Source organism: Erinaceus europaeus, chromosome 21 (assembly GCF_950295315.1).
Source record: "Erinaceus europaeus chromosome 21, mEriEur2.1, whole genome shotgun sequence".
Classification (NCBI taxonomy): domain Eukaryota; kingdom Metazoa; phylum Chordata; class Mammalia; order Eulipotyphla; family Erinaceidae; genus Erinaceus; species Erinaceus europaeus.
The window spans coordinates 8,969,017-8,989,757 of record NC_080182.1 but is presented as its reverse complement, the minus strand read 5'-3'; the positions used below and the strand labels follow the sequence as shown (position 1 = coordinate 8,989,757).

At 43.1% G+C, this 20,741-nt stretch overlaps 1 protein-coding gene across 5 annotated transcripts in view; it reads right to left on the bottom strand.

Annotated features, from left to right (window-relative positions):
* MYRIP (myosin VIIA and Rab interacting protein) overlaps nucleotides 1-20,741 on the bottom strand; it is a 347,454-nt gene that overhangs the window by 123,283 nt on the left and 203,430 nt on the right. The gene's annotated exons all lie outside the window — the stretch shown is intronic.

Below are 20,741 nucleotides of genomic sequence, written 5' to 3'. Positions count from 1 at the left end.
CAATTCCACACAATTCCCACCACTAGAGCTCCATAATCCATCCCCTCCCTCAAAAATCTTTCTTAATCTTTATTGCTCTGGGAGTATGGACCCAAGATCATTATGGGGTGCAGAAGGTGGAGGGTCTGGCTTCTGTAATTGCTTCCCCGCTGAACATGGGCGTTGACAGGTGGATCCATACTCCTAGCCTGTCTCTCTCTTTTCTTAATGGAGCAGGGCTCTGGGGAGGTGGGGCTCCCAGGACACCTCATCTGCCTAGGGAAGTACCAAAAACCAAAGGTAAGTCAATAAAATCTGATGAAGAGGATGTTATGTGCTTTAGATAATGTTTTGACTTTGAGTTAATGTAGAGAGTTACTTATGGAAGCCCCAGGGAAGGCTGTCATGATTACTTTCCTTTGCTACTACTCTTTTTAGTTCTCTGATTTTAAAACTTGTGACTCAAGAGGCAGCTCAGAGGAAGCACAGAGTCCATGGGGTATAAATGTAAGTAGCCAGCCACTTGCAAGGATGGCAACACTCTGGGTGCCTGGTGTAGGACCCAGCTTCCCCCCTGAACAGGGATGACTTCCGGTGAGGGTAAATGAGCATCCTCCTGGGATGGCAGATGTGAGACTCTGTGTGTGAGCATGGACTTCCCTACCTCCCTGTTGACAGAGCATCCTACAGGCACTGTAGGGGACACAGGGGTGACACAACTGGTGAGGTCCCTTCCTCAGCATCAAACTTTCCACCTGCTGTCCTTATTTTTGTTGTGGGTTGGTTAGGCTGTTTGTTTTTGCTATGTGTATTCCACATATGAGAACATATCTGTTAACTGTCTTTCACTTTGACTAATGTCACTTAGCAAAATTATCTCCCATTTCACCCATGTTGTTACAAAAAGAAAAGACTTAGAGATTCCTTTAAAAACTACAAGAGAAATATCGTATGATTTAGAAATATCACTCCCAGATATGTAACCAAAGAATACAAAAATACTAATTCAAGAACATATATGCACCCTCATGCAATGGTAGCTCTGTTCTTCTGAGATAAGAGGAGATGAGGCATGTTCAGGATGATGTGGTGAGAGATGGTAGCACTATTTTCAATAGTCAAGATATGAAACCACCTTCCATGCCTATTGTTCAAGAAACTGCAAACTGTATCTGTTATATACATATATATAGGTATAAATATGTTATACACACAAATTCACTCAGTGGAATGTTACTCAGCTATTCAAAAAGATGAAATACTTAATTCTTTTTAAGAAAGCATATTCCAATTTATTCAGTCTCTTCCCTAAGAATAATCTTCTACTGGAACACTTCAAGCATGGTTTTAATAGAAGTTTAGGGATCTGTGTTCATTTCTAAATTAAATATTAATCAAAAGCTTCTGCAGACACATTTCATAATTTGGACTATTATTTTACCAGGTCTTCTAAGATGATCTCTACAAAGAGAACAAAACTGTACCGCCAGGCTTCACAGAAGGGATTTTAATCATCATGTGTATAAACTAATATTTTCTTTTTTAAAGATTCATTTAGTTATTTATTAGCATGAGGGAAAAAAAAGGAAAGACAGGGGCACATGTAATAGCAAGGGTTGGAGTTTGGACCTCATGCTTTGAAGTTCAATGCTCTGGAGACTATGCAGCCTCTTGGACCATGGATTTCTATTTTCTTGGTTGACTCACTAGACATAAGTCTCCTTGGACCTCCTTCCTGCCCTGCTGTGTTCTTTTTCATGCCCTCTGTACTCTTTCCATGATGGTGTCATCACTGACTGGCCTTTTGCCTTCTTCCAGCACTGAGTACTGTGTAGGGCTTCACACTGATGCAGAAATCTGCCAATTTTTGCTAATGACCTCTATGCTAATTTGCTATTTAGCTATTTAGGTTATTTGCTCTTTGCTGCTTACTGCTATTAGCCACCATGCAGCACGCTAGATTTAATAAAGATAATCTCTTCAAGATTCTCAGTAAGGAGGGCTGGGCTGGGATTAAGGGATAGAATGATAGATTTGAACAGTCTGGGAAGTGGCACAGTTGGCTACAACACTGGACCTATGAGCGTAAGGTCTTGAATTCAATTCTTGGTATTTCATATGCCAGAGTGATGCTCTGTTTTTCTCGTTAATACATGCATCTTAAAAACACATAGGTTGGGGGCAGGTGGCAGTGCACTGGTTAAGCACACATGGTATGAAGTGCAAGGACCTGCACAAGGATCCAGGTTCGAGCTCCCTGCTCAGGGGGTTGCTTCACAAGCGGTGAAGCAGGTCTGTAGGTGTCTCTTTCTCTCCCACTCTCTGTTTTCCCCTCCTCTCTCAATTTCTCTCTGTCCTATCCAACAACAACAATAACAGCAATAAATAAAAGATGGCCTCCAGGAGCAGTGGATTTGTAGTATTGAGCCCCAGTGATAACCCTGGAGGCAAGAACAAAACAAAACCGCACAGATTTGGTAGTTGATCTTAATATTAAGACTTATAATGAGTGTATTGGAAATATAAGGTGTCATTACCTCTATGTTTTGGTGAAAAATAGAAATTAGATTTTTTTGTTTCAAAGTTTAAGCAAATAAAAAGTCTCACAAGTCAAGGACCTAGAAAAAAGAAAAACTAAAATTATTGTGATGTTTCCCTAAAAGTATCTACTTACCACATTGCAAATACTAATGACTCTGAGGCATTTGTGTAAGCATCTCTTCAAATCTGCTTTTACTCGGTTCAGTATTTGCAAGCAAGATGTGTTATCATTAGAAGAGAAACTAGACCCCCACACCTATAGACATCTAATCTTTGACAAAGGTGCCTAGACTATTAGATGGGGAAAGCAGAGTCTCTTCAACAAATGGTGTTGGAAAAAATGGGTTGAAACATGCAGAAGAATGAAACTGAACCATTATATTTCACCAAACACAAAAGTAAATTCCAGATGGATCAAGGACTTGGATGTTAGACCAGAAGCTATCAGATACTTAGAGGAAAATCTTGGCAGAACTCTTTCTCATCTAAATTTTAAAGGCATCTTCAATGATACAAATCCAATTACAAAGAAGACTAAAAAATAAATCAGTGGGACTACATCAAATTAAAAAGATTCTACACAGCAAAAGAAACCACCACACAAAGTGACCTCTCACAGTATGGGAGAAGGTCTTTACATGCAATACATCAGACAAGAGGCTAATAACCAAAATATATAAAGAGATCACCAAATTCAGCAACAAGAAAACAAATGACCCCATCCAAAAATGGGTAGAGGATATGAACAGAATATTCTCCATAGAAGAGATTCAAAAAGCCAACAAACAAGAAAAAAAAATGCTCCAAGTCATTGACTTTCAGAGAAATGTAAATAAAGACAATAATGAGATACCACTTCACTCCCATGAGAAGGTCATGCATCAGAAACAACAGTGACAACAAATGCTGGAGAGGTTGTGGGGACAAAGGAACTCTCCTGCACTGCTGGTGAGAATGTTAATTGGTCCCTGTGGAGAGCTGTCTGGAGAACTCTCAGAAGGCTAGAAATGGACCTATCCTATAATCCTGCAATTCCTCCCCTGGGGATATATTCTAAGGAACCAAACACACCCATCCAAAAAGATCTGTGTATACTTGTGTTCATAGCAGCAAAATTTGTAATAGCCAAAACCTGGAAGCAACCCAGGTGTCCAACAAGAGATGAGTGGGTAAGTTGTGGTCTAGATACACAATGGAATACTACTCAGTTATTAAAGATGGTGATTTTGCCTTCTTGACCTCATCTTGGATAGAGCTTGAAGGAATCCTGTTGAGATCAGTCAGAAACAGAAGGATGAATATGGGATGATCTCACCCACAGACAGAAGGTGAAAAACAAGTACAGAAGGGAAAACACTAAGCAGAACTTGGACTGGAGTTGGTGTATTGCACCAAAGTAAAAGACTAGGGGGAGGGGGAGTGTTCACATCCTGGAACATGATGGCAGAGGAGGACCTAGTGGGGATTGAATTGTTATGTGGAAAACTGAGAAATGTCATGCATGTACAACTACCAAAAGAAGAAAGACTAGAACAGACACAACAAAAACAACACGGAAATTACAATCACAGGAAGTCTCACACAGGAATGGCAGATAGGACTATTAGAGTAACTCTTCTGGCTGTGATTTTCCTCATTTGCAAAATGGAAAACTAATATAGATCTGGCAGTCCTATGAGGCACAGGGGACCTCCCATGCTATGCGTTTAATATAGAAACTGAGCACTGTGAATGCTAAGAACATGGAAGCTGTCTAACTGAAGGAAAAACTAAATACTTATTACATTTAAGTTCTGCTGTAAGAAAATCTTGTCTTCTAATGAATTAAACTCGAAGAGCCATCCTCTCCCTGAACAGACTACTATGCAGAATTAGTAGCAGGACCTGGGTTGATTCTTTAGGGTCACCACCAAGGGACCCTGCTGCTTGTCACATGTCTTCTGAGGGAGAAGCTGTGCTGGGCCTGACTCTCTCCGTGACTATGTGAAGTGTTTCTCCTGCCGGTAGAGCCCATTTATACAACTGTCCAACGGGGCATGTTCTCTCAACTTTAAGGAGAGATTCCAGGGACATCCCAGTCCCAGTCTGCTTAGTGAGACCCAGCTCCTAGGAATTACAATCTCTAAATAGCACTGTATAAACAGTGCACATAAACTTAGCTCAGTAATTAATTTAAAATGAAATATGGTGTCCCTCAAGTAAACTGAAGACATCATTACTTGATTTAACAATAATAAAAAAAGACAACCCCAAATCAAACCTTTTTTGTCCCCCAAATGTGATCCGTAGCAATTTACTTAACCTACCAGAGATTTTGTTTTCCCAGATGCATAAATATTCATGAACATTATGAATATTGTGATGAAATCATACATATTCATCAGGTTTTAATGAAGATTAAAATCACTATGCATAGGATGTATATTCAGTAATCTTGCTCAAGGTACAATTTCAGTACATGTTATTTATTATCATCATCAACCTAGTTCCTCTTACACGCCTATATTCTTATCTTTGGGAAGGTGTGAGTACAATAACAACAACAACAACAAAAGAATAAAAACTGGCTTGTCAGAAATCATGTCCAATTTTTACACTTCATCTTAACCCAAAAATCAGACTTATAGGTTATGGTGGTTCCTAACCTATAGAGGTCTTTACAGGCTCCTGTGCTAAATATGAATAGACATGGGCCCTAGGCCAGATCAATGGGGGTAACAGTTAATGGTATTTATATACTTTCCTCATATTTGGGGGATACTCTCTAATCCAGCTAACTAGCCCTATTCTCAACTCTGACAATATCTTCCAAGACAATACTTTTAGTCCACCTGCATGTTAGCAGCGGGGCTCAAGCGAAAATTACTAAAGTCACGGGCTCCTTGGAACATACCTAAAATAGATTTCCTAGCTTCTTCCCACATGAAGACCCCTAGTTTCACTTGCTCTATTTCTACTTTGGGGTTCCTGTTTATTGAACAATTTGTTATATCTTTCAGCCACCAAGTTGCAGACACTACTATAATTCCCTCCAGACTGCCCTGGGCAGAGGACCTCACCAATGTGTCTCGGAACCTCACCTCTCCAGAGCCCTGCCCCACTAGGGAAAGACAGAGACAGGCTGGGGGTATGGATCAACCTGTCATTATCCATGCCCAGCGGAGAAGCAATTACACAATTCAGACCTTCAACCTGCACCCCTTAGAGATCTTTGGTCCATACTCCCAGGGGGATAACAAAAATATGGAACGTTCCAATGGAGGGGATGGAATATGGCATGCTGGTAGTGGGAACTGCATGAATTGTACCCCTCTTTCCCCACAATCATGTCAGTCATTATTAAATCACCAATAATAAATAATAAAAAAAAAGAAGCTGAAAAATAAGAAAACAAAGAAGAACTTAGAATGGGTTTGGTGTACTGCACCAAGGACTCTGGGGTTGGAGGGAGGGTTCAGGTCCTAGAACATGATATGATGGCAGAGGACCCAGAGGGGGTTAAATTGTTATGTGGAAAACTTAAAAATGTTATTCATGTACAAACTACTGTTATTTTATTTCTGTGACTGTATTTTATTGTTGGCTGTAAACCACTAATCCCAATAATAATAAAAAAGAATCCAGTCCTTCTACCTTCTGCATTCCATAAAAAATTTTGGTCCACACTCCCAGAGGGATAAAGAATAAGGAAGCTTCCAACGGAAGGGATAGGACATGGAACTCTAGTAGTAGGGACTGTGTGTCCCTGTTATCTTACAATCTTGTTAATCATTATTAAATCAATAATAATAATATCCAGCTAGCTGATGCTTTCTAGAATCACAGAAGCACAGAGCATGGGTATCTCTGATGGGCTCCAGGCCATATGATGCTATTGGTGGGAGGATTACACTTTGACGACCATGCCATCTAAGGAAAGATTTGGTGTGACTTGACGAACACAAGGAGACATTACTGATTCACAGCTGTGAGGGAAATGGCGGAATGACACTAAGGGGTGTTTGAAAAATTAGGCTCCTTCAATTCTGTTAATAAAAAATGCCTGTGAGCATCAAGTCGAAACACTCAGTTCTGAGAAGTCAGGAGAAACTAAGGCTGGATGCAAAGTACAGCCTCTACGCTGGGACTCCGAAGTCTGTCATTGAGAATTTGCAGACTGATAGGGCCAGGAGGCTGGAAGTGTCTTGTTCAGTGGATATGTGACAGTCACCATTAGTGTAAAGCATCTTGCTGAGGGTGAGAAACTGGGGATGACAAGTAGCAAAAAAGGAAGAAGGGTTTGGCAGAGGAGGGAAGAGTGTCAGTGACACACATACACAGCTGTTCCTGGGCCCTTGTACACACTATTTCTCAATCCTCTTACAGAAGCTGGAGGGAGGCAGAGGAGGAAACTGAAGCTGGGGGAAGGTTCAAAACAGTCAGGATGGAACCTTGCCTCTCCAGAGTCCTACCCCACTAGAGAAAGATAGAAACAGGCTAGGGATATGGATCCACCTGTTAATGCTCATGTCCAGCAGAGAAGCAATTATAGAAGCCAGACCTTCCACCTTCTGCATGCTAAAAACTATTTTGATCCATACTCTCAGTGGAGGAGAAGTGATAGGAGGAAGAGGATAAGAGGGTTCTGAACTCCAGCTCCATCAGGACCTGGAGAGAGAGGAGGAACAAAGGAGGGACATTTGGATGTAGGAATAGGGTCATCAATGATGTGGAGGGGAAGAGAGGACTGCACCTGGAAGAAAAAGGGGGCCAGTTATGTACAAATGCAGACAGACAGTTAACCCATGTCTGCAACCTTGGGAGGACCAGAGTGGCTTGCAATAGAGGGATTGGGGATTCAGAAGTCTGGTAGTGGGAACAGTGTGGAACTATACCTCAGTTGATATGTAATTTTGTAAATCAATAGTAAATCACTAATAATAAAAAAATTTTGTTTTTTTTTTAAAGATAGCCAGGGGCAGAGGGTAGATAACCTAATGATATATGCACATGGATTCACATGCCTGAGGCTCCAAAGTCCCAGGTTCGATCTCCGGTACCACCATAAGCCAGAGCTGCACACTGCTCTGGTAATCAAAAACAAACAAACAAAAAAGACAGCCAGGACCACAGAACTAGCAAGTGGTAGGGCTGAGATTTGAAGACCCCTCCATGCAGCTACAAAGTCCCTGTGTTTCTGCTGAACCATGCAAACCATGGAAATAATGTAAAAACAACCCCCCTGCACTACCCACTGTGTCAGCAAAGTTCTCAGCCCTTTACACAAAGATCTCTGTTACCACCACCCTACGTGGGGGCAGTTTTTAGCAGTTCCCTGAGAAGCAAAGCCCAGATTCAGCCCAGAAGTCTGGCTCCAGTGCCTCTGCCAGGCTCCGCCCGGGCTCCCTCCTGTGGTGGGGGCTGCGGAGACTTGCACACACTGTATGTGAATATGAAGATACTACTTCTGAAAGCTTATAATTTATTATAGCATTGTTAAATTGTTAATAAAAATATACAAGCCATATGTAAAAATAAACAAAAAAATTTTAAAAAAGGATTAAGTCAGGCAGAGATGAGGAAGCAGTTGCATGTCTTGAAGGTCTGTGTACACATCCTGACTGTATTCCCTCATCTCACTGCATTCACTTTCTCTGAATCCAGTCAAATCCATCCCTACCCACGATGCCCTGGGGCATCACTGCTGCTCCTGCATCAGGCCCCAAATAGTCCCTGCTCTCCTAGTCACCTGGCAAAGACCCAGAGAGCAAAGTAACGGTAGGGAAACAGTGTGCACAAGCTTCTGATGACTCTGCCTGGCTCTCCTCCTCTGTGTCACCCACCACCAGTCCCAGTGCTCCATCCTGCTCTTTCTACCAATGCACTGACCAAGCACAGAACCTCCTTCCTCTTCAGATGACTGGAGCTCTGTGTAGCTAGGAAAATCAAGACGCCAGATTTAGAGAGCACCGCAGAATGGCCCCTTGGAGAGTGGAAGAGACTTGGTTAGGGTCTGAGAAGAGCAGGGACATTGGCCCAAGCTGCAAACATGGGCGGGTAAGTCACTGAGATTACAGGCACATGGAAAAGTTTCTGAAGTTGCGTGACTCCAGGAACAATCCGTTCAGGCTTATGCTAGCAGACACCCCTCACTTTAAAAGAACAGAACAGTGCAAAGCGCAAGGACTGGCCTAAGGATCCCGGTTTGAGCCCCCGGCTCCCCACCTGCAGGGGAGTTGCTTCACAGGCGGTGGACAGGTCTGCAGGTGTCTATCTTTCTCTCCCCCTCTCTGTCTTCCCCAGCTCTCTCCACTTCTCTGTCCTGTCCAACAACATCGACAGCAATAAAAACAACAATAATAACTACAACAACGATAAAATAAACGGGCAACAAAAGGGGAAAAAAATGGCCTCCAGGAGGAGTGGATTTACGGTGCTGGCGCGAGCCCCAGCAATAACCCTGGAGGCAGAAAAGAACAATAGCAGTGACAGAGAGGATATCTTGACCCAGTCCTGCTCCAGAGCAGCTCTGCTGCTGACCATCCTCACAGCAACAGAAACCTGCCCTGCCCACAGCTGACTATGCCGTGGGATCATGACACCTTCAGACTGTGGCACCACCCCCTAACCAGAGCAGGCTGGGAAAACAGAATAGTAGTTATGCAAAGAGGCTTTCATGCTTGAGGCACCAATGTTTCCAGGTTCAATTCCCTGCATCACCATAAATGAGAGCTGAGCAGCACTCTGGAAAAAGACAAAAAATGGTTCAGACCGACCCAGGAACGCTGACTCCTACCAACACAGAATCTGACTATGGGGAGAGGCAAGGAGGGGAGGGCACTTGAAAGAGAAATCTCTAAAAGCTCCATTTCTGAAGGAGAACACTGCACTCTTCTGTCGCTTCATACTCCAGGAGTTATGTATGGCCCAGGTGGCGGGTGCAGTGGATAGAAAATTAGGTTCTCAAGCATGAGGTCCTGAGTTCAATCCCCAGTATTCCATGTGCTAGACTAAAGCTCTGGTTCCACCTCCTCCCCTTTCCCTGGTCTCTCTCTCATAATTATATATATATATATATATACATATATATATTTATATATATATATATATATATACTGTACTTGTGTACTGTCCCCATGAGTCTATGGTTTGCTGGTATCTACAACTGACACTCAGATTGGTAATGTTTTCATGCTTTGGAGTCTGAGAAGTGTCTTTTTTCCACTGAGATGAGCAGCTGAATGGTTCTGATTCTTTGATATTCTTCCTTTTGAAAGGTGGAGTCTAAGTTTCCTGTCCCCTTGAATATGCATTGGTTTTAGTGACTGACTTGTCCATTCCAATATGGCAGAAGTAATGCCTTGGAGTTTCTGAGGCTGAGTCACAGAATTCCTACACCGCCATTTTGGCTGCCACAAAATAAATGAGTTCTCCTGGGGCTGCTACACAGCAGAGCCCAGGGCTTGAACTGGGATCCTTATGCCAGTTCTTGAGCTTTGCGCCACATGCGCTTAACCAACTGCGCTACCGCCCGACTAAATACTTTTTAAATTCCATTCAACTTATTGAAAACATGCTCATAGGACAACAGAGGAACTGGTGTTAACAGCTTCCTTAAAAATATTGACAAATTTGGATAAGACGGTGCTAAGGAAAATTCGCAACAAATAACTTCAGAAGATCCCAATGTATCAGTGATTTCTATTACAAATTACTGATACTGTGTGATGCTTAAAGCAGAAGAAATGCTTATAATACTTAGATCATCAGACTATTTAAGAGCCAACCGCTGACTGCTTTTTGTATATTAGGTATAACCACAGAAAAATAAAAATTCAAGCTTGAAGGCCTTTTATTTATTTTCACATTTACATCTCAATGTGAAACAAGAACATTTGTAATTTTAATTAGTTGATTGGTTATTGCTTTGACCAGAGCATGGCTCTACTCTGGCCAGTGGCGGCCCTATGGCCTGAACCTGGAACCTCTCACTGAGAAGTCCTGTGTGCTACAGCTGACTTAAATCCTATCTGAGGCACGTTTTTTCTCACCATAATTAATAATCTTCTCATCTAATGATTCATATGCTTATAATTGATTCATTTATTTTCAGAGTTACTTCTCTCCTTTACTGTCACTCTCGATCGAAAATGAGGTAACAACGGGGCAGATACTGAAAACACTGATGTGTGTGTTTCTTCTTTTTAATATATATTTTTTTAATATTTATTCCTTTTTGTTGCCCTTGTTGTTTTATTGTTGTAGTTGTTATTTATGTCATCATTGTTGGATAGGACATAGAGAAATGGAGAGAGGAGGGGAAGACAGAGAGGGGGAGAGAAAGACAGACACCTACAGACCTGCTTCACCGCCTGTGAAGCGACTCCCCTGCAGGTGGGGAGCCAGGGGCTCAAACTGGGATCCTTATGCCGGTTCTTGCGCTTTGTGCCACCTGCACTTAACCTGCTGCACTACCACCCGACTCCTGTGTGTGTTTCTTCTATTGAGGTTGGGAAAATAAAATTACAGTAAGCTATATTTATATCTAAAAAACAATTTTGGTGCAAAATTATGTTGTGAGAGTAATATATTCACTTCTCAATATTTTTGAGTTATTTTAATATTCTAGAAAAAAAATAGAGAAAGGCGATTTAGCAGACCCAGTCTTTATTTAACATTCGTCTATCTGGGCATGGAGCAATAGTTCATTGGGTGGACTGTGTGCCCAAGTTAGAGCCTTGGGATGACATGGGAGGTTGTGAGGAAGCTTTGATATTGGGGGTGTCATACCCTTGCTTTGTTCCTCTGGTTGAAAAAAAAAGGCCTGGAGTGGTGATATCACACACGTGAGGCCCTGGTTCCATTTAAAAAACATAAAGTAGGGGGCCAGGTGGCACACCTGGTTAAGAACTCACATTAATGTGCACAAGGACCCAGGTTCAAGCCCCTGGTCCCCACCTGCAGGGGGAAAGCTTCACGAGTGGTAAAGCAGGGTTGCAGATGTCTTCTCTGTCTCTCTCTCTCTTACCTCCCCTATTTTCTCTGTCTCTCTCCAATAATAAATACAAAATTGAAAGAAGATTAAAAAAAGAAATATTTAAAAAAATAAAAATTGTAGGCCTAGTTCTTTAAGAATTTTTTTTTCTTTCAGTCGTCTGGGAGGTGGCACAGTGATAAAGCTTTAGACTCTCAAGCATGAGGTCCTGAGTTTGATCCCTGGCAGCACATGTGCCAGAGTGATGTCTGGTTATTTATTTATTTTTAAATTTTTAAATTTATTTTCCCTGTTGTTGCCCTTGTTTTTTTTATTGTTGTGGTAGTTATTACTGTGGTTATTTATGTCATTGTTGTTGGATAGGACAGAGAGAAATTGAGAGAGGAGGGGGAAGACAGAGAGGGGGAGAGAAAGATAGACACCTGCAGACCTGCTTCACCACTTGTGAAACGACTCCCCTGCAGGTGGGGAGCCGGGGGCTCGAACTGGGATGCTTATGCCAGTCCTTGCGCTTGGCACCACGTGAGCTTAACCTGCTGCGCTACCACCCAACTCCCATTGTCTGGTTCTTTCTCTCTCCTCCTATCTTTCTCATTAATAAACAAATAAAAATCTAAAAAACATTTTTTTCAGATTCATTTATTCCTTGGTTTTGAGAGAGGAGACAGATTAAAGTTCCACTCAGCTCTGGAATAGACAGTGCTACCCAGTGAGCTATCGCTCCTTCCTTAAATATACACATTTTAAATAAAGACTGGGCCTTCTAAGTCTCCTCTCTATATTAAAGAATGACACGTTTCCCTAATGTAGTAGGATAGTGCTGGGTATTGAACCTGTAATGTCTGGGGTCTCAGGCATACAAGTTGGTGCTTAAACAGGCAGACCTACCTCCCTGGGCCTACATTAACTTCAAAGTTTAAAGATACAGCATTAAGACAGTTAGCTAGGCTACTGGTTTTGTGACACTTTTTAAAAAAATACATAGTTTTACTTTTTAAATTATCTTTATTTATTGGATAGAGACAGCCAGAAATCGAGAAAGGAGGGAGAGATAGACAGAGAGACACCTGAAGCCTTGCTTCCCCACTTGTAAAGCTTTTCCCTTGTAGGTGGGGACTGGGGGCTGGAACCTGGGTCCTTGCACATTCTAACACATGCGCTCAACCAGTTGCGCCACCACCCAGCCTTTCTTACCCTTTGTGCCCAGTGAGTACTCTGCTTAGTTCATCCTACTGTGATCCTTTCCCTGGTCCCACAGAGTGGGTCTGGCTACAGTGGTGCCTCTGGCCTTGGCCTGACCTGTACAGTTGTCCCTATCTAGTCCTCAAGGAGTCCTCTCCAGGGCTGAGGTCACTGGCACTGAGCGTGCTCTAAACTTCTCACTTTCCCAAGTGATCTCCCTGGCTCTCAGCTCCATTCTCACACTGATACGGTCTTTTCCAAGTGGTGCAGACAGTTCAGCTCACATGCGACAGGACAGTTGTCAAACCTGGAGGGTGGGAATGAAACGGTTTCTTACAGCTTCAGCTTTGTGGAGGCAGGATAAATGTCATTTGAATGTTTTTTTTCTCTTTTTTCATTTGCCTCATTTACAAAGTTGATTGGAACTTCATTCTTCTATTTGTCAGAATCAAGTTGAAGTGAGGTCATTTCACTGTTTATCTGGAAAGTGGCCGTGCTTCTGCGAGCTGCGGCAGTCTGTACTCCAAGCCAAGCTGGCATTAGGATAACGAAGGACACACAGCACATCCGGATTCTTTTCTCGATTGTACCATTCAGTCTGAGACCTCACAGACATGAGTTTATCTTTCTGCATCTCACCTCTCTCCAACAACCAACTTGGTTGAATAAGAATAAGAATTGATCACAGCTTCCTCCCACTCTGTTTTCAGGGATACAAGTTACAGTGGATGCTGTCTCACCTCTCATGTCCTGACAAACTGTATATCCATCTTCTTTCTTCATATTCAATCCTGGGTGGTGATTCCCCCAGTAGAGCACACACATCACTACTCACAAAGACCCAGGTTCAAGCCCTATCCCCCAGCAGGCGGGGGGGGGGGGGCGGGCTGGGCAGAGGACGACTTGGTTGAGTACACACACTGTTAATGCAGGGACCCAGGTTCAAGCCACTGCTCCTCGCCTGAAGCAAAGGGAAGCTTCTCAAATGGTGAAGCAGACCTGCAGGTATCTACCTCTTTCTCTCCCTGTCCTCCCTTCTCAATTTCTCTCTGTCCTATCAGATAAAATAAAGGGGGGGGGGCAGGAAAAAACACGGCCTCTGGTGTCCTATCAGATAAAATAAAGGGGGGGGCAGGAAAAAACACGGCCTCTGGTGTCCTATCAGATAAAATAAAGGGGGGGGGGCAGGAAAAAACACGGCCTCTGGTGTCCTATCAGATAAAATAAAGGGGGGGGCAGGAAAAAACACGGCCTCTGGTGTCCTATCAGATAAAATAAAGGGGGGGGGCAGGAAAAAACACGACCTCTGGTGTCCTATCAGATAAAATAAAGGGGGGGCAGGAAAAAACACGGCCTCTGGTGTCCTATCAGATAAAATAAAGGGGGGGCAGGAAAAAACACGGCCTCTGGTGTCCTATCAGATAAAATAAAGGGGGGGGGCAGGAAAAAACACGGCCTCTGGTGTCCTATCAGATAAAATAAAGGGGGGGGGCAGGCAGGAAAAAACACGGCCTCTGGTGTCCTATCAGATAAAATAAAGGGGGGGGGCAGGAAAAAACACGGCCTCTGGTGTCCTATCAGATAAAATAAAGGGGGGGGGCAGGAAAAAACACGGCCTCTGGTGTCCTATCAGATAAAATAAAGGGGGGGGGCAGGAAAAAACACGGCCTCTGGTGTCCTATCAGATAAAATAAAGGGGGGGGGGCAGGCAGGAAAAAACACGGCCTCTGGGAGTGGTGGATTCATAGTGCCAGTACTGAGCCACAAAGATAACCTTTTAAGTTCCAAGTTGGTTGTTGGAACAAGATGGTCTGGTGAGTTTTAATATCAGTTTTAAACTTAGTTAAAATATATCCACAATGCATTACTGTGAAAATTAAAAGGCCAAGAACCTGGCTCTATTTAGCTACTATAAATTTTATATATTTTTTTTATTAATTTTTATTTTTTATTGTAAAAGCTATTATAGTGAAAGCTATTGTAAACATTTCATTGTTTACATTTAAAAGACTACATTGGTGTTCTTGGAGTTGTCATGTAATTAATAATATTTGCCATTTGTTGAATGCCATAAAGCAAGTTCTTTCAAACTCTCTGAACAAAACTATGAGAGAGGCATTCTGAAAAAACAAATGCTACATATCTGGCCAATGCTGAATGCAGTATCACTCCCTTTCTTTTTGCCTGCTATTTCTTTTTTAAAATCTTTATGCTGTTACTTTTTTTGGTTGGCAGGGAGGGCTTGCTAGTATATAGGTGAATACTGGTATGCCCCTAAAGTTTCATTTTCTATTTATCATGAGAAAATCTGAGCATTGTTTTGCTCCTATAAGAGCTGTCTGTTTAATTAATCTGAGAACTACTCATGTTTTTGTTCTTTGTTTTTGTTGTTCATTCATCTATTAGCTTGCTGGGGTTTTCTTCATATGTTGGCCCAACAGTTAGCTAAACAAAGATGAGCTGGATATCAAGTAGAGGCAAATGCCTAAACTGATTTATTATTTTTTTCCAGAAAGAGGTATGGTTTGAAACCCAGCCTGCCCAGTGAGTTGCCTGCTATTACTTTTCCACCCCTTGCTGACGTATCTCACGTGGGGGCCATGAGGCTATATTGACAACGATAGATGATGCTTCCTTCAGATTTTCTAAGACTGCCAACAAGGGAAGAAATTATGCCTAAGTATCTGAAAGCACTTACAGTGAGCAAATAAAATACACTTCAGTTTATAAAGACTGCAGGAAGCAGTGAAAATGATCTGGGAAGAAGGAGAGAATGTGCATAGGTGTTCCTTTATAAAATACAGATATCAGGGAGTCGAGTGGTGGTACAGCGGGTTAAGCGCAGGTGGTGCAAAGCACAAGGACTTGGCATAAGGATCCTGGTTGGAGCTCCTGGCTCCCCACCTGCAGGGGAGTCGATTCACCTCTCATCACCTCTCTGTCTTCCCCTCCTCTCTCCATTTCTCTCTATCCTTTCCAACAATAATGACATCAATAACAACAACAATAACTACAATAATAAAACAACCAGGGCAACAAAAAGGATTAAATATTGAAAATAAAAAGATAAAAAAAATAACATCAGAGGACAAATTATGAGGTCATGTATGATACAGCAAATCCTAACAATGGGATTTTCAAAGTTAACCCAATTGCCAAATAATTTGATTACAGCAATAACTATCTATTGTCTTCTTAAACCCTAAGACAGCAGGAACCTCCTGCTTCCTCTATAAAGCCCATATTTCCCCCACTCCTGGAACCTCTAGGGTGGGGCTCACTTTCCAGCATGCTTCTCTCAATTCGTACCAAATGAAAGTGCATCTGCTGATCCCAACCTATTAAGTACAATGAGTACTACCTCAGCATGCTTCACTTCGGACTGTGTCCAGAGACGTCAGGTGTGGAATGTCAACCTTTCAACATCATTACTCAGCCACCAGGTTCCAGATGCTACCATGATGCCAACCTGACTTCCCTGAGCAGATGACTCCACCAGTGTATCCTGGAGACCCACCTCCCCAGATCCCTGCCCCAGTAGGGAAAGAGAGAGACAGACTGGGAGTATGGATCAACCTGTCAACACCCATGTTCAGCGGGGAAGCAATTACAGAAGCCAGACCTTCCACCTTCTGCACCCCATAATGACCCTGTGTCCATACTCTCACGGGGTTAAAGAATGGGAAAGCTATCAGGGGAGGGGATGGGATATGGAGTTCTGGTGGTGGGAATTATACGCCTCTTATCCTATGGTCTTGTTAGTGTTTCCATTTTATAAATAAATAAAGTAAAACATCTGGAGGTAGCTTCTGGCAGTGAAGAATACCTGAGTTTGCTGATAAATACATATATTTAAATCTTTTAAAAAATCTTTTATTATCTTTATCAGATAGAGACATCCAGAAATCAAGAAGGTAGTGAGAGACTGAGAGGGAGAGAGCCAGAAGGACACCGGCAGCCCTGCTTCAACACTCATGAAGCTTCCCCCCTGCAGGTGGGGGGCCAGGGGCTCAAACCCGGGTCCTCGCACATTGTAACATGTGTGCTCAACTAGATGCATCACCACCTGGCCCCTTCTGAGAACTATCTTAATTCCTTCAAATCAATGAATAATCTTGATTATTTTTTTTATTGATTTGTGACAAAGAACCTGCAATCTCCATAAAGCCCATACTGCTCTGCTATTTAATCCTGTAGTCTGCCCGAAGCAAGAATGCTATATTCTAAACCTCTGTGTTCAGAGCTGTAGCTGTTGACTGAGACAGAGATGCATACAGACATACCCTTTCAACACTTAGTCAGACAAAATGGGGGGGAGTGAAAGAAGAAAAAACAAAGTAGCAGAAGCAATGAACTCCACCTCTTCTTTCAGTAAGATTGCTACATCCTTGATCTACTCTCCCTCCCAAGGGAACAAATGAAAGAGGTCCTTACATAGTCTTTAAAGCATTGAAATATCACTTATTTCACCTAAAAAAAACTCCCCAATACCAGCTGGGGTCTGGCATTGGACTCTTTTCTAAAAAATTGTTCCAAAGATCTGTTCATTTACTAGAATCAAATTATCTTTATTCCTGTGGCTTTTCAATAGATTTTTAATAAAGATTTTATTTATTTATTTATGCGAAAGATAGGAGGAGGAGAGAGAGAAAGAACCAGGCATCACTCTGGTACATGTGCTGCTGGGGACCAAACTAAGGACCTCATGCTTGAGAGTCCAATGCTTTATCCACTGTGCCACCTCCCGGACCACATTAATAGGTTTTAGAGGCACATGTCTATTCCCAGGCTTGTACAGCAGACACAGAATCTTCCATGTGGATCATGGGGCCATCTGCTTAGGAACAGAAAGGTATATCTGATTCTCCACTTAAAACTTTCTGAGAGTCAGCCTGGATCACATTTCTAACATGCAGGCTAGGCGGTCTGGTCTTCTCTGATGCACAAAAGCTTGGGCCAAGAGAGCTGAATGAGTCAGCAGGTCTACCTCCTACTCTGAGAAAAGGTTTGATTTGCAGAGAAGCTGTGACTTGTCTGAGCTCCCACACTGCCACAGCAAGCCTCGGCTTACAGCATCTCAGACTCACTGATGGCTTCCATCTGCTGAAATATTTGGACTGCTTCAAGATGCATCTGGTCAGTAATGGCTTCAAGCAGTTTAGGGAATGGTGGGCTAAACTCACGCCAAAAGGAATTGGAATTGGCAGATAAAATCAAAATGGTTACAAATGTGGTGGGGCCAGTGTAGGTGACTGCAGGCTTTATTATGGCTGGTTCATCTCATGTTAAGAATCTGGGGGTCTTCAGAGGAACAGGACTCCGCACCTCCTGCTTCAGTGCCCTGGGGGCTGCTTCCTGAGGTCAGGGACTGCCTGGAGGCCTCTGGAGAGAAGATGGTGGCGGTTGGGACAAGCCAGCAGCGGCTGGTGAAGAACAGCCCCCTGTAGACGGAAGAGGGCAGGACAGCTCACCTGAAAGCCACCAGGCTCCAGATGCTACCATGATGCTAACCTGACTTCCTTGGGCAGAGGACCCCACCATGTTTCATGGAGCCCCGCTCCTCCGGATCCCTGCCCCACTAGGGGAAGAGCTCTCTCTTCCAGAGACAGACTGGGAATATGGGCCAACCTGTCAACACCCATGTTCATCGGGGAAGCAATTACAGAAACCAGACCTTCCACCTTCTGCACCCCATATTGACACTGGGTCCATACTCCCAGAGGGATAAAGAATAGGGAAGCAGGGAGTCGGCAGTCACGCAGCGGGTTAAGCACATGTGGCACAAAGTGCAAGAGTTTAAGCCCCCGACTCCCCACTTGCAGCGGAGTCACTTCACAATCGGTGAAGCAGGTTTGCCAGTGTCTCTCTTTCTCCCCCCTCTGTCTTCCCCATCTCTCTCCATTTCTTTCTGTCCTATCCAACAACAATGATATCAATAACAATAACAATAATAACTACAACAACAATAAAAACAATAACAAGGGCAACAAAAGGGAAAATGAATAAATTAATTGATTAAAAAAAGAATAGGAAACCTATCAAGGGAGGGGATAGGATATGGAGCTCTGGGGGTGGGCAATGTGTGGAAATGTACCCCTCTTATCCTATGGTCTTGTCAATGTTTCCATTTTATAAATAAAATTTAATAATAATAAAAGGAATTCCCTTAAAAAAAGTATCTGGGGGGGGGTGGTGGTAACACACCAAGTTAAGTGCATGTGGTGTGAAGTGCAAGGACCAGCATAAGGATTCTGGTTCAAAGCCCCCGGCTACCCACCTTCAGGGGAGTGGCTTCACAAGTGGTGAAGCAGGTCTGCAGGTATCTTTCTTTCTCTCCCCCTCTCTGTCTTCCCCTCCTCTCTCAATTCCTCTCTGTCCTATTCAACAACAGCAGCAGTAACAACAAGGGCAACAAAATGGGGAAAATGGCCTCCAGGAGCGGTGAGCAGTGGATTCGTAGTACAGGCAACGAGCCCCACCAATAACTCTGGAGGCAAAAAGAAAAAAAGAAAGAAACCAGGTGGATACAGAAATAATGGAAAAGGGCAATGACCACTTAACTCTCCGGGCCCTCTGTGCTCTTGAAACCTTAACTTTCTCACCTTGGATGAAACACTCAGTCCCTACACATCTAATAACAACAGATAGAAAGCATACAACACCCACAGGCTTTAAGATCTTCAAGGAAACTACAATAATCAAGTCTAATTTAAAAGGCAAAGCTGTGAGTTATAGTTAGTGAGAGGTCCAGGGTCCAGAGGTATCAAATTCTAGCCAACTGCTATTCCCCATTTTCTCTCAAACTCCTAGAAATGGAAACCATCTGCCTGACCTTTTAAAAATATTTTATATATTTTATGTTTGAGTGAGATGCACACACACACACACACACACACACACACACACACACACAGAGAGAGAGAGAGAGAGAGAGAAACACCAGAGCACTGTTCAGCACACTTTGGGGGACTGAACTTGGGACTTTGGAGCTGCAGGCATGAGAGTCTGTTGCATAACCATTATGCTATCTCCCCAGCCCTTGCTTGTCTTCTTAACACAGTAATTGTTCAATTATTTACCAGTGTACCAGGTAATGGGTTCCTTTCCCTTTCCCTTTCCCATTCCCTTCCCCTACCCTCCTTCCTTCCTTCCTCCCTCCCTCCCTTCCTTCCTTTTCTTCCTTCCTCCCTTCCTCTCTCTCTCCCTTCCTCTCTTTTCCCCTTCTTTATCTTTTTTTGTCCTTCCTTCTCCTTCCCACCCCCTCCCTTCCTCTTTCCTCACATAAACCCACTGAAGCCCTCTAATGTATCAGTTTAGTTATATGCCAGGAATGTGTGACTCAGAGCCCACAAACTGGGTCTGAGATATCACAGGGAATGTCTGGGATTCTGTACTATATACAGTTCCTGGCTACTATACTATACCGATACCACTAAACTCAGAAATCACGTTGCATAACACACACTACACCATACCTCCAGCCCCATAATTCCTCTTTGTTTGTTTGTTTGTTATGCTATGCTAGAGACTGAATTCAGAGTCTCATATAATTTATCACTAGTCAACACTCTGCACTCTGGTGCAGCTCCCCCCCCCCCCCATTTCTAGAGTGAGAGAAGATGACAGAGAGAGGGAGAGAGCAAGGAGGGAGAAAGCCATCGCTTCACAGGCTATGGCATTCTCTGTGCTGATCTCATCTGGTATCAGGGATCTAACCTGTATCACATGCAAGGTAAGGAGTTCTACTGCTCAGCTGCTGTACCTCAGCCTCCTTAGAATCCCTCTAGATGACAAACCCTTGCATGGATAAACTAGAAAACTCTTTGAGATTAGAAAGGTCTCACTGGCACATTTTCTAAGCAATGATAAGAAGAACTCATCTCTGAGTGGCACAGCAAAGGCCTCTGGAATTGAGTGCGCATTAACCATTATTCAAGTGACCTTTGCTGAGGCAGCAGATTAGGGGTGGGACTGGATTTTTCGACACAGGGGGAATTAATTTGTGGATGAACAAGCAGGCTTCAAAGCTACCAGAACATGTTGAGTGGGCAGCCGTTCTGTCAAG